Source organism: Trichosurus vulpecula, chromosome 4 (genome assembly GCF_011100635.1).
Source record: "Trichosurus vulpecula isolate mTriVul1 chromosome 4, mTriVul1.pri, whole genome shotgun sequence".
NCBI lineage: Eukaryota > Metazoa > Chordata > Mammalia > Diprotodontia > Phalangeridae > Trichosurus > Trichosurus vulpecula.
In genome coordinates, this window is record NC_050576.1 from 39,566,975 (window position 1) to 39,580,891 (window position 13,917).

A 13,917-nucleotide genomic window follows, 5' to 3' on the forward strand; every position below is an offset into this window, starting at 1 on the left:
GACTCGAAAACTGGAAGAGTTCATTGTTGTACTTGCCCTTCTCCTTCAGATCACTTCGATAAAGTTAATCTGGCATGACAGAGATACTGAAGATACTGAAGATAACTGGAGGACAAGCAGAAGGCGATGGAAAAGACGTACCCAGATTTCAGCTCTACTTAGATGTCAAACTGATCTTCCTCAAGTGAAGCCCTGACCGTGTCATCCCCTAACTCAGTCACCTCCACGATCAAATCCTCTTTCTGGTGTCCAAAGCCCTTTATGTATAACCTGGCCCCTTCCTCCCTTTCCAGTGTTATTATACCTGACTCTCCTCCAGATCTTCTACAATCCAGTGACACTGGCCTCCTTGCTCTTCCTTGCATGAGACAATCACCTCCAGCCTCCAAGCATTTTCACTGACTGTCCCCCAGGCCTGGAATTCTCTCCCACCTCATCTCTAACTCCTGGGCTTTCCTCTTAAAATCTTCCCATTTATAGGGGTCCCAGACTGATCCCTCTTGGTGTTGGTGCCTTCCCTCTGTGATTCTCTCTAATTTCGCTGGTATGTATCTTCTCCATACATACCATACGTGTTTACGTGTCGTCTTCCCCATCAGACCGTGAGCTCCCTGAGGGCAGAGACTGTTTCTGGACCTCTGACTTTGTGCGTATAAACTCCTCTGCCAATGACAACAGGCAATTCACCCAAACTTAGGCCTTGAAAGTCACCTTAGATGATGAAAAGCTAAGTGACTTTCCCATGATGTCACAAGCTAGTGTGTGTCAGAGGCACATCTTGAATCTTCCTTGCTACTTACTACCCACATGATACCAGGCAAGTCACCTCACCTTTCATTAGAAAGTAAGCTCCCCGAGGGGAATGACTATCTTTTGCCTCTTTTCACATCCATGGCACTTAGCACAGTACTTGTCACATAGTAGATGCTTAATATATGTTTATGGAATTGAATTCTGGGCCTCAGTTTCCTTACACGTAAAATGAGGGAGTTGGACGCTGATGTCTAAGGTCCCTTCCTAGCTCTACCGTTCTGTGATGCTGTTTCTTCCTACGTCTGTAAGATCTGGAGGCCCACAACCTGGGTTCAAATCAAGGCTCTACTACTTACTACTTGAGTAACCTTGGACAGGTCACCTAACTTCCATTCTCTCACCTTGCATATAAGGACTAGATGTCCTCTAAGGTCCCTTCTGGCTCTAAGTCTCTACGACTCAATGACCTAGCTCTTCCTAAATCCAAGGCCCCTGCACCATGCTAAAATCACCTCACTATTCTGGGTCTCAGATTCCCCATGTTTGTAATGAGTTGGCCTAAATGATCTCAAAGTTCACTTCCAACTCTAGTGCCCTGGGATGCCCTCAAGGACAGTAGTCACCGACATCAATATTTTAATGGTTATTGGTGTGGAAAAACATTTTTCTAGACTATGCCAATAATTTCTGTTTCTAAATTCAAATACATCACACATTATTTCTTGTCATGGAAAATTATATTTCCCTCCCCCAAAAGTCAGGGGCCTGAAATGCTCGGTGATCACCAGTTCAGTCAGTGAGGAAGTGAGACTCACAAGTTTGTAGTTCTCAGGGTCTTCCCTGAAACCCTTCTTGAAGATGGCCATCACACTGGCAAACGGCCATCCTTCTGGCAGAGCGGCTGTTTGTAAATGGCAACACATTTTGGCCCACAGTTCCAGATTTTCACCCTCGACTTCCTTCAAAGGTCCTGGACAGATGCCACCTGATCTCAGTGATTTAGACACATCTCATTTGCTGATTACATTTAGGACATTCTATTGATTTACTGCTATTTTTTTTCTTGTACATCTGACCCTTGTGTTTTAAAAGACTGCTTTCCAAGAGGAACTTCACTAATGTATTTCCAAGCAAATGCCAAAGTTGAAAAAAAAAATCAGTCTCTCCACTACCTCCTTTTCCTTTCCTAGTTCATCTTTTACACACTTGGCGGGTCTTGCTGATTCTCTACCTGAAATCTACCCTCTGAGGTACTACAGCCTTCTCTAAGACACGCCTCCAGTTACTTCTCTGTCTTGGAAACTCTCTTTGTTTGCATCCCTCCTGACACACTCTGGTGACTTCTCTCTCCTCACTTGGGCTACTGGGATTTTTTTTTTAAAGCTGTCCTTTACCCCAGAGATAAACACAGAGGGATATTCTCTATAGAAAGGAGTCCCCAGAGGGGCCAGGTATATAAGGATAATGCTATAAAGCACTAGAGAGCACACACAATAGAGTAATATAGTTATTACGCACCTGACTTTACAGAGAATTCCTGGAACCCTAGCTTTATCAGCTCAAGTTTTGGAGATTAAAAGCTGTGGTGTCCAAGTCAATATCCTCCGCATGTCTGAATGAGGGCTCTCGGGGGGGAGAAGTCTCCTACCCTTAGCAGAACAAGGGATAGCCAGGAAGTGCATCCATCTATGAATTAAACAAAGGCCCATGATTCCCCACAAAGAATTTGTTTTTTCTCAACTCCATGATCATCCTTAAAAAACCAAAGCCCTGGTGACCTGAGGGTTCAGACTATAGACAGGAACAAGGAAAAGAAAAGGAAGATTCACCTGTGTGAGAACCAGGCCCATGTCTAGCTTTGCCCTGCATTCGTTGCCTTAACTACCTTTTTGACAAATCTCAAAAGGCAATTCTGATCGGGCAGCTTTGAGAAGCTTGTAAAAAACAAAACAAAATACTTCTCTCCAAGATGCCTGAGCTGAATCACGAGGACTCTAGGGGATGGAGGCTACCTGCAATACACCATCCAGTGAGTTCTCAAAGATCAGCTCAGGAGAAGGCGTATTGGTAAGCAAAAGCAACATGACATAAGAACCACCGCACCAGAAAATAGATTTAATCCAGTATCATATACCAGATATCACATTAAATTCTAACCAGCTATGAATGAATGAATGAAACAGCTTTCGTTAAATGCTTACTGTGTACCACACACTGTGCTAAGGGCTGAGAGTATAAATAAGAAAAAAAAAAAGGACAAGACAGTCACTGCTTTCAAAGAGTTAGTACTATTCTTGAGGGGAGACAACATATATGAAAGCATTCAGATAGATGATGACCTGACTACAGGATTAGACAGATGTAGGAATGGAGAAAGGGAGAGAGAGAATAAAAGGAGAAATCTTTTATAACTGTGGCTGAGGAAAAACTGAAACAAAAAAGAGAAAACAGACAATATCAATAGCACAGAACTAAAAAGCTTTTGCATGAACAAAAATTAGTGCTGATAGGATTATAAGGGAGACTATCAACTGGGGTGGGAGTTTTTGTCAAATATACCCACTGAAAGTCTGCTATGACCCAATTATATAAGGAATGAACATAAACATATATAAGGTCACTGAGTCATTGCCCAGTAAAGGACACAATTTTGAAAAGAATCACAAACTCTTAACAGCCACATGAAAGAGCTCTAATCACTACTAAGAAAACACAAATCAAACCAACTCTGAAGCTTCATCTCCCACCCTTCAAACTAGCAAAGCTGATGAAAACTGGAAGTCATCAGTATATTGCTGATAGAACTGTAACTGGCATAGCCATTCTGGAAAATAGTTCGGAATTAGGTGAGAAAATTCACTAAAGCATTTATACCCTCACAGCCATTCGATCCCACTGCTGGGCATATTCCCCAAGACAGAAAGATACCATATAACAAAGTATACAGGGCACTGTTTTGTGTAGGAAAAAAAAACAAACAAACCTGGAAACAACGTGGGCATCCCTCTATTGGGGAATGGCTAAACAAATGGTATATATACACAAAATGGAATATTATTGCATTATAATGAGAGAGAGAGAGAGAGAGAAGCGTGGAAAGATCTGTTTGAACTGCAGTCATCAGGACCAGGAAAACAACATACCCACCTGCTACTATGCAAAGGAAAGTGATCAAGATGCAAGGTCAATGACCAGTCTTGGTCCTGGAAAACAGATGATGAAACATACTACCCTCCTTTTCTCAGAGAAATGGAAGGCTATGGGGGCCAAAGTGCACACTTTGCCATAGGCAGTCTCTGCATCAGTTGACTTTTTGTTAGAAGGAAAGGTTTATCAGGTATGCATAAAACCCAGAAATGCCTATATTTTTATAAAGTTATTAACAAAGCCTTGAAAAAAAAAACCCTCTGCTCCAAAAACCACTATAATAGTAAATGGAAGCAGATTAGCCCACAGATACAGCAGATACTCCAGGTCTAGAATCATGCTAGTGTCCTGTGTGACCCTGGGCAAATCACTTTAAGTTTCTGGATCTCAGTTTCTCAGTCTGTAAAAAAAGGGGGTTAGACCAGGAAGGATCCCTAGGGTCTCTTCCAGCTCTTAAATCCCCTTCTCTTTCCATGGGATAACGAAACGATATGATACAGATAAAAATAAAAATGCCTTCTCAACAAGGCCAGAATTGAAACTACAAGATACATACCACCTATTAGGTATGTTGTAGAGGCGATTTTTGGGGGCAGCCAGGTGGCATAGCAGATCAGAGTGCCACAGCTGAAGGCCTGAAGTCGAGAAGACTCATGTTTGTGAGTTTGATTCTGGCCTCAGACACTTCCTAGTTTGTGTGACCCTGGGCAAGTCACTCAACTCTGTTTGCCTCAGTTTTCTCATCTGTAAAATGAGCTAGAGAAGGAAATGGCAAACCACTACAGTATCATTGCCAAGAAAACCCCAAATGGCGTCACTGAGAGTCAGACACAACTGAACAACAACAGAGGGGATCCTTGTTCGGATATTGGCTGGATTAGTTGGCTTCTGATGTCTTTTAATTCTGTGGTTCTAAGACAACCAAAATGATAAAATTTATCAGGTAAAAACATTTTGAAATTCTATATTCAGGCTAATTTTGTTAAAGGTTTGAAAGGAGACTCACCCGATCCAATTTCAAAATATATAATAATTACTAAAATTCTCACAGAATCATGGAATCTCAAAAGCCAAGAACACACATTCTTGAAGAAGAATCCCCTTATCTAAAACACAGCAGATTAGAGGAAAATAGATAATGAAACAGAACAGAGAATCAAGAAATAAAAGTGTCTAAGAATTGAGTTCTTAGCAAACCCAAGTTTATAAAACATTAAGAAAAAGAAAATCGATAAAAACCAGCTGGGAAAATTGGACAGTAGGGCAAAAAGTTGAATTTAGTTCCACATCTCACATGATACTATGACAAATTCCAATCCAAACATGCAAAAAAAAATGAAGGTAAGAACATTTATCACAAACATAAGGAAAAAGGTTTATCTATTGGAATAATGGATGAAATTGCTGGAGACAAAAGAGATTGATTTGATGGCAAAAAGCTAAATATTCTGTGTCCCAAAGAATTTTTTTAAAAGATTGGGGGGAAGAAAATCTTTGTGGTATATAAGTTAGGCAAAAATCTGACATCTAAAAATAAATGCAACACTGATATAAATTTTTTCAGAACAACAGCCACCTCCTAATTCATTCCAACCCTCCTTTTCCCCTCTTCCCCTCCACTGAAAGATGTTTCATTATGCTGAATAAAAAGTCAGGAAAACTTTGTTTCAAATACCACTTCTGACATCACCTATGTGACCTTAGACAAGCCTTCCACCCCATCTCTACCTCCTGGCTTCCTCCAAGACTCAACTCAAATCCCACTTTTCTAAAGATGCCTTCCCCAGCCCCAACCGGGCTTTCTCTCCAGGATTCTCTCTCCTTTACTCACTATTTTATCTGGCATGGGCACAATTTTTTGCAAGTTGTCTTTCCCATTATAACGTGAGCTCCCTGAGAGCAGGAAGCTCATTTGTGACTCTCCCAGTATCCCCAGCACCTGACAGATACTAAGCTTGATAAATGCTGACTGACCAATTGGCTCAGCGCCCAAATTACCATCCAATGTCGTAAGGTACCAATCCGGTGCCAATCTGCACTGGTGAGGGAGTTTTCTAATTGGGAGCATCTGTAACAAAAATCACTAATTCTTCTCACCCCTCCACCATCACCCCCATTCCACTCCCCAATTAAATAATGACCAAAGAATATGAACAAATAATTATAGGAAAAAAACCACAAATTACTGATGTAATCACAAACATTTTTTCACATACTCAATCGGAGAAATGGCCATTAAAATATATGGCACCTCTTTACACCCAACCAATTGGCAAAAACAATAAAGTTCAAAGTGGGGAGAAGACACAAAATTATACCACTGATGGAACTCAAACTGGCACGATCTGATCCTTTGGAAGAAACATTTACAAAACAAATCCTGTTTGGTATTCAAGTCTTTCATACCTTGCCCTGCCTTCCACCTTTCCAGTCTATACCTCACCTATACTGGGCAATCCAATGACACTGGCCTTCCTGCTGTTCCTCGGACAAATAATCCATCTCCCAACTCTGGGCACTTTCTTTGGCTGACCCTCCTGCTAGAATGCCCTCCCTCTGCATCTTGGCCTCCTGGTTTCCTTCAAGTCCCAGCTAAAGTCTCACCTTCTAGAAAAAGGCCTTCCTAAGTCCCCCTTAATTCTAGTGCCTTCTCTATTGCTTATGCCCAATTTATCGTGCATATAGCTTGTTTGTACATAGCTGTTTGCATGATGTATTCCTCTTTAGACTGTGAGCTCCTTGACAGCAGGGATTATCTTTTGCCTTCCTTTGTATTCCTACTGCCTGACATATAGTAGGTACTCAATAAATGTTTATCACCTGACTGGCAAAGATCAATCATACTTTTTGATTCAGTGATTGCACCATCAGGACAATGTCCTAAAGATATTATTAGAAAGAAAATAAATACTCTCCCTGCATAGCCTAAATATTGGAAATAGACAGGATTTTCAAAAATAGGGCTGTAGATGAGCAAATTGTGCTATAGCAATAAATGGAATATTACCATACTGCAAAAAAAAAAAAAAAGACTGTCATTCCAAGCCATGCGGCAGGACTTCTATGAAGCTGCCAAGTGAGACGAGCATATGCAATGACTATGGCCACATTTTAAAAAAATCCAGCGTCACATCTAATTTTACAAACTGAACAGCAATAAGGAAGAGATACAAAGCAAGTTTTTGTTAACATCTTGTTAAACAGTTTTATTTTGTTCAAAAAAAAAAAAGTCACCTAAGGATAAGACCAAAAAGCTAAGGAGCTGCTTTTGTAAAGCTGCCCTGGTTGACTGCAGGCATCCTACGAGCCAACAGAGTATTGCAGCTGCTTAGAAGAGCTAAGTCAGGCTGAGGCCGCACTAGCCCAGCACAGTCATCTAGGACACAGGAAGTAACAGCCCCACTGTGCTGTGGAGGGGTCAGAAGACATTAGGAGGAAGTCTCTTGTTCCATCCCAGTTGCCAAAGATTGAGGAAGAAATTCACAAACAATCTGTGTGACTAGGGAAGGGGAACTAGGATAGTCACAGGAAGAATTCAGATGAAGGAAGAAGCGCAGTTTATTTAGCTTGATAGGCGTCTTCAAGGATCTTAAGAACTATCAAATAGAAGACAAAGGGATGGCACTTTTCTTCATTGCCTGTTTCTTAAAGGGGAACATAAAATAGGGTAGGTATGGGATGCAGGATGTGGAGACACTCGCTAGTAGGTGACGACAGATGGACAATTCGCATTACACCGCTGTTATCCCAGATGTAAAAGGGGCCAATAATATTACCTGTGTTTAGCTAGCAGGACTGCTGGGTGAGGGTGTGCGTGTAATAAAGATATATACATCATATTCACCGCAGGCAAGAGCTGTTTTCCCTGATCATCTAGCAAAGTATTCTACACACAGAATGCATTTGATACATTAAAAAAAGAAAAAAACCAGAACTGTTCTGTGTTGCAGCAGAGTTACGAACTAGTATCCATGGAAAAAGTTACAAGAAGGCAGCTTTGGGCACAAACCAAGAATAAGAACTGTTCCAAAGTGGAATAGGCCACCTCAGGAAGGAGTGAGTTGCCTGGCACTGGAGGTCATGTCTAGGACTGGGAGGGACCTCAAAAGTCCGTTAGTCTAATGTGCAAATATGTTTAATACGATTATACACGTATAACCTATATTAGATCGCTTGCCGTCTTGGGGAGGGGGAACAATTTGGAACTCAAAATATTATAAAAGTAAATGTTGAAAACTAAAAAAACAAAAAATTAGTCTGATCCCCTTCATTTCACAGGACCTCCAGTAACAGCCTCTTTACTTGGCTCCGGCTTCTTGCTCCTCAGAAGTCCAAAATCATTCAGATTCTGTCTTTTGCTGTATCATATCATTATCTCCTTGAATGTCATTTTGCGATGCAGACATCTACAATGATTTTCAACTGCTTCAAATTACTATTATAAACCTCAAGCCTCAAGAATTGGAAATTGAAAGACTGCCCATCAACTGGGGAATGGCTGAACAAGTTGTGGGAAAAGATTGTGATGGAATACTACTGTGCCATAAGAAATGATGAGGGGGGTGGGTTTCAGAAAAACCTGCAAAGACTTACATGAACTGATGCAAAGTGAAATGAGCAGAAGCAAGTCATTTTACACAGTAACAGTCATATTGTAACAATGATCAATTGTGAAAGACTTAGCTACTCTGATCAAGACAATTCCAAGGGACCCATCATGAGAAAGGCTATTGACCCCCAGAGAGAGAACTGATGACCTCTGAGTTAAGACTGAAGCATGCTTTTCTTGCTTTCTTATTTGGGGGATTGGGGGAGTTTATATGTGTTTTCTTTTGCAACATGGCTAATACGGAAATATGTTTTACGTGACTTCACATGTACAATCAATATCATGTCGCTTGCCTTCTCATGAGGTGAGGAAGAGCAGGAAGGAAAAAGAATTCAGAACTCAGACTTTTAAAAAATGAATATTCAAAAATTTAATGTAATTGGGAAATATTTCAGAAAATAAAATAAACAATATTCCTCAAACAGTATGGTGCAGTAGACAGTGCTGGCCTTGAAGTTAGTTAGCATTTACATAAGGCTTTGCTAAGTACTTTATGAGTACCATCTCACTACAACCTGGGGGTGGGGTGGGGAAGTGCTGCTATCATTTCCATTTCACAGATAAGGAAACTAGGGCAGACAGAGATTAAAGTTCACAGGTTCACACAGCAAGTGTGGATCTGAATTCAGGTCTTCCCAACTCCAGGTCCAGAATTCTAACCACTGGACCACCCAGCTTGTTAGCTATGTGAAATATGGGAAATCACATCAACCCTAAGTATCTTTTAAGCTATAGAGAGAGGCCGTCCTCTGCATTTAGGGAGAATTCTCCACACCCACTGAAAGACACTACAACCTACATCTTTCATGCTCCACATACATCAAACAAATCTACTTACCATTCTCTGAGTCAGCACAATGGATCAGAGAACATTTGTTGTTCAGTTGTTTCAGTCATGTCCTATTCTGTGTGACCCAATTTGGGGTTTTCTTAGCAAAGATATTGCCATTTCCCTCTCCAGCTCATTTTACAGAGGAGGAAACTGAGGTAAACAGGGTTAAGTGACTTGCCCAGGGTCACACAGCTAGTAAGTGTCTGAGGCCAGATTTGAACTCACAAAATGAGTCTTGGTGACTTTAAGCCTTCAGCCCTGGCACTCTACCCACTGTGCCTCCTAGGTGCCCCGTAAGGAATTCCTAATCAGAAGACCCAGTTTTAAGTCTGAGACCTGCCATTTACTAGCTATGCGAACTTAGACAAACTAACTCTGAAACTCAGTTTCCCCACAGGTAAAATGAGGGAGGGGCATGGAAGGGGATAAGGTAACCTGCCCAGACTTCCTCACAGGGGTGTGTGTGTGTACCATGTGATAACGTAAGGTGCTTTGTAACCTTAGAGTGTCATATAAATTTAGGCTCTTATTACTACTACTGCTTACACATGGCTCCCTTCTGAGTTGGCACATGCCATCCCCTCCATATGGGATGGCTTTCCTTTCAGGTTCACCCAATCTTTTTCCTGCTTTAAAAATGCAAGCAAGACTTAACCTTCCTAATGGTCTCTGGTCTCTGCCGAACCCCAAGCACCCAAGTCCCTCCAACACTGCCCGAGCCAATTTCACCTGACTATCCCTGCTGTGGGTGTGCTCACTAGTCTACCTTCCTGGAGAGTCTAATTGTTTCTTTTAAACTTCTCAAAAGCCACCCTTAGTCTAGCATTCCCCACATTGCTGGCAACTGAACAAATGTTGTTGACTCGCTACTCTGAAAATGTTGCATAATCGCAACAATCATAAATACCAGAAATCCCCAACTGCCATACTTCTAATATCGACTAGTCTTTTTGTATTTTTTTAAGAACAATTTGGAATTTTTAAAAAAATCTGTTTTTCCATGGACAGTGTCAATTTATTAAAATTGCTCTCTAGAACTGCTGAGCCTTACCCATTTTAGATACACACACACACATACACACAATCTTTTAACTGAAATGCTACTTGAACCTGAAGACAGAAAAGCAAAACATTCTGAAATCAACTTAAAAAAACAACAACCCTGTAATAGAAAATAGCCTGAGGGAAAGGAAATGTCTCCAAATTGGATAATATGACAGGATTTTTTAAATGAACAGTTTCCTACAGTGCTATCACAGGACACACAGCCCAGCCTGTCTGAAGAGTCCCAGGGTATCAGCTCACCTACCAACAGTGTAAGCAGCCTCCAACCTTCTAATCTTTTAGATTGTGGCCAACAACATACAGGTAGCACTTACATAAACAGAAGAATACTTAAGATTAAGTGGGGGGAGTTGATATGAGTCTCTCTACAACTACAGATTTTCAACACCAATGACAAAATTAAAATTAATCCTGCAGACTGGAGGGCATTCCTGAACAGCTGGGCAAAGAATCTGATTAGGCAGAACGTTAGAATTCAATTTCTAGATCCACTTTATGGCCATAACTTTCTACTGCTTAGGGTGGGAGATTTTTCCGCAGAAGTCGGTAAGAACTAGAGGGCTCCTGGTCCACTCCAGGCAGGGAAGCTCTGAATCACTATTATTCTTGGCACCTGAAACAGCACTTGGGTGTTTAAGGGGGAAATCGAAGTCAGCAGTTGCCAGAACTGCTGGGAAGGAGTTACCTAAGACCTAGTACACCCAAGCTCCTTGGTGAGTGTCATTTCACGTTACCTTAAATGCAGCTACCAACAGCACCTCAAAACACGTCTCTCCAGTCCAGATCTCTATAGAATTATCACCAAGTATTTTCTGCCCACTAGAACTGAAACCACAGTTCCAAAATCACAAGGGGGTGCAGCTTTGGGTCTGGGATGAACAAAATTTGACAGGGCACAGTTGTCAAAAATGACACTATTCCCAGTACACTTCAAGTTGGTCCCAATTTATGGTTAAATTAGGGTCATGCCAACACCTTAGCCTATCCAGTTGCCAGTTACTGCTTTTTATGTCCTCACCCCACTTTTCACTTTATCCTCATTCCCTCAATGCTCCTCAGCATACGATGATCCCCAACAACTGCCCCCCACCCCATCTTTTCCCCTCCAACCAGAACCTACCTCTCCTCCCCAGGACCTGCCGCAGTTCCTCTCCACTAGAGATGGCCCTTAGGGAAGAAACCAAACAACTCCTTTTTCTAGGGCAGTGGGGACCCTAAAAGGGGATGGCACAGAGTTAAGTGTCCCCTATTAAGCCCTGAATACTTAGGTAGAGTGTGAGAACCCTTTGGCGGCTATTGGAATGCTCTTCTTTTCAGGTTCTCCCCCACCCCCCATGCAGGATTCAAGCCGGAGAAGTCACGATCCCAAATGCCCACGCCTCTAGGCGAGCTAGAAGCGGATTATACCGGTGCCCAACCGGAGGTGGCCCCGCACCTGCTGCCCCCCCCCTCCCCTGGCGCTGGAGGAGGAGCGCTGGCTCTCACCTCCCTGGAGCCCGGCCAAGCGGATTCCCAGCCCCGCCCGCCCGCTCGCTCCCCCGGTGAGGCTCAGCGGGCGGGGGCTGGCTGGCACCGCTGAATATGCCTGGGCACTGGGGCGGGTCTGGAGGAGTGGGCGCGCTCACGGCACGGGGTCGGAGCCAAAAGACAGTGAGCCCCACGCAGCCAACCCAGCCCCGTGCGGGGCCGTGTCCTGGGCTCGCAGTCCTGTGACCGTGGAGAGGGAGGAGAAACGGGAAAGAGGTGGGAGGGTAGGAAGGAAGGACCGACGGACGGAAGGAAGGAAAGAGGGGCAGTGGGGGCCGTCCAGTCCGCAATCGCCTGGCAGCCCGCAGTCGCAGCACCCCGCTCGGCGCACAGGCCGGGGTCCCACCACCACCCCAGGCCCCGGAGCTGGGGGCACCCTCCAGGAGCCCCGCTGGAGGGGCAGCCGCAGCACTTGGCCCGCAGATGGGCGCGCACGGGAGGGGAGGAGAGCGGAGGGCAGGGGAGCATGCCAGCGCCCCCCCCCCCCACTGGGGGCTTCCCCTCGGCAGGGAAGCTGCGGGACCCACCTGGCAGAGCGGCGGCGGCATCACCTGCGGGGGGCGGCGGCGCGGCTGGCCCGGGGCGCGCGGGGCTGGCGGGGGCGCGGCGCGGCGCCCTGGACCCTGCTCCCGCGGCCCCTCCCGCGGCTGCCAGCCGGACGCGCGGCGGAGGAGCCGGGGCACCGGCGGGGGCGACGGCGGCGGCGGCGACGGGAGCAGCAGCACATGACTCTGTAACGAGGGGAATTAGACAAAGCGTAACATGGACTCCGGGGCCGGTGCTGGCGCTGCAGCCTCGGGACCAACCGCAGCCGGCGAGCGCCGCGACTGGCCCGGCCGCAACCAATGGAGCTGCCCGGGGCCCCCATGTGATTGCGAGCGAGCTCTAGCCGGCCGGCCCCTCCCCGCTCCCCCGGCCCTCCGCCGGGACCGCGGGGCTCCGGGCCCCGCTCGCATTGACACGCAGTACGCACACGCCCCGCGTGTGGGGAGAGCGCGGGCTGCGAGCCGCCTCCTTCCCGCCGCAGGTGCAGTGGGCCTGCAGCCCGCGGTCAATGTCGTCCTCCTTGTGCGCCCACCTGTGCCCGGGCCCTATCGCGAACCGGCCATGAGCCGGGGCAGAGGGACCTGAGACTCCCGGGTTCAAATGGAACCAGTAAACAGCTGTGCGTGCAGGGCAGGGGTAGGACAGATACCCGGGGAAAGCAGTTACGCAACTCCCATCCCCCAACGGAGAATGCCCATCTGCTAGTCCAGTGGCTAGATTAATATCTGACCACCCACATTTCATTTCTTACCCCTTTTTGCTCGGTTTGTTATCTTCGGATCTAGGCCTAGTCTGTTACTCTCCCACCCGTTTTCTCCAACCAAGTCTTGCATCTCCAGCAGACCGTAACCGAACTCCCTAACTAACCCAGATTACTTTAGGCTGATGCTGCCTAACGGGGATGTCTTCCCGTAGACACACACCTTTGGCCAGTCGCTTAGCCTTCCTGGGACTCAGTTTCCTCTAATGTAAAATCGAGTTGTACTAGATGTTCCCCCTTTCCAGATCTAGATCCATAATCCTATGATAATTGGGGCTGATTTTCTAGAATGACACCCTCCATAATAAATGATTCATCTTGTTTTTCTTAAACGACTGAAGCTTGTCTAGTATGCCCCCTTTCCCCTTCTTTGTGGGAGAGAAGTGAAGGCGAGAACGAGAAAATAAATATTTTCTTTTTCTTTTTTTCCTGCAGAACAAATAATAGTGATTTGCATTGGACAGGCCCTTGGAAGTCTCTCAAAAAATGAGAGTGTTCATATAATGGCCCAGACTCTAGACCTGTAACTAGTCCTGGTCTTGGTTCCCCACCCCTCTTTGACTGAATGGAGTCCTGTGACCTGTGAGGCAAACCGAAAGACTTAAAATCATAGACTCGTAGATCTTGAGCTGGAAGGGCCCCCAGAAGTCATCAAATCAAACCCCAAATTTGAGGGGG

General features: G+C 45.0%; 1 protein-coding gene across 3 annotated transcripts in view; it reads right to left on the reverse strand.

Annotated features, from left to right (window-relative positions):
* The window catches only part of LRRC8D (leucine rich repeat containing 8 VRAC subunit D), a 141,261-nt gene extending 128,781 nt beyond the window's left edge, over positions 1-12,480 (reverse strand). The window contains exon 1 of one of the 3 annotated variants that reach the window (XM_036754739.1): positions 12,461-12,480. The gene's annotated coding sequence lies outside the window, so the exon portion shown is untranslated. Of the gene's footprint in view, positions 1-2,271; positions 2,311-11,526; positions 11,679-12,460 lie in introns of those variants that run through there. The other 2 variants (XM_036754737.1, XM_036754738.1) reach the window with 2 other exon arrangements.
* Positions 12,481-13,917: the final 1,437 nt, after the last annotated feature.